The sequence below is a fragment of the Apostichopus japonicus genome, chromosome 13 (genome assembly GCF_037975245.1).
Source record: "Apostichopus japonicus isolate 1M-3 chromosome 13, ASM3797524v1, whole genome shotgun sequence".
Lineage (NCBI taxonomy): Eukaryota > Metazoa > Echinodermata > Holothuroidea > Aspidochirotida > Stichopodidae > Apostichopus > Apostichopus japonicus.
This window is the reverse complement of record NC_092573.1, coordinates 21,230,363-21,230,764: the sequence shown is the minus strand read 5'-3', so window position 1 is coordinate 21,230,764 and position 402 is coordinate 21,230,363.

Sequence of the window (402 nt, the reverse complement as noted above, 5' to 3'; positions counted from 1 at the left end):
CGAAAAGGACCACCATCAAAATATGATGCTATTGTGAAAACTTTATGACGATGTTTACTTAAATGAGCACGACGTAGTGTTTTTTAATTTTTTTTTATTCATACGAGTTAAAGTAACATATTTTTAAAGAAGAATTCCGAATCCCGCAAGAAAGGCCTTGTAAGGTCACTGAGTACAGAACGATTGGCCTAAAACCCCTTTCGTGACTCCAGCTCATCCGGGGTATCAAATACAAATGCCTTTTGGTAGACCTCTGAGATTACACGAATAAACAGCCGGGGGGTCTTGTCGAAGTATATACATGACTGTTTTATTAACAAATGAGGCACAATGATGTTATCACAGTAAATCCATCTCTTCTTTCTTCTTCTTCTTCAATACTCAGGATTGGAAAAGGGAACA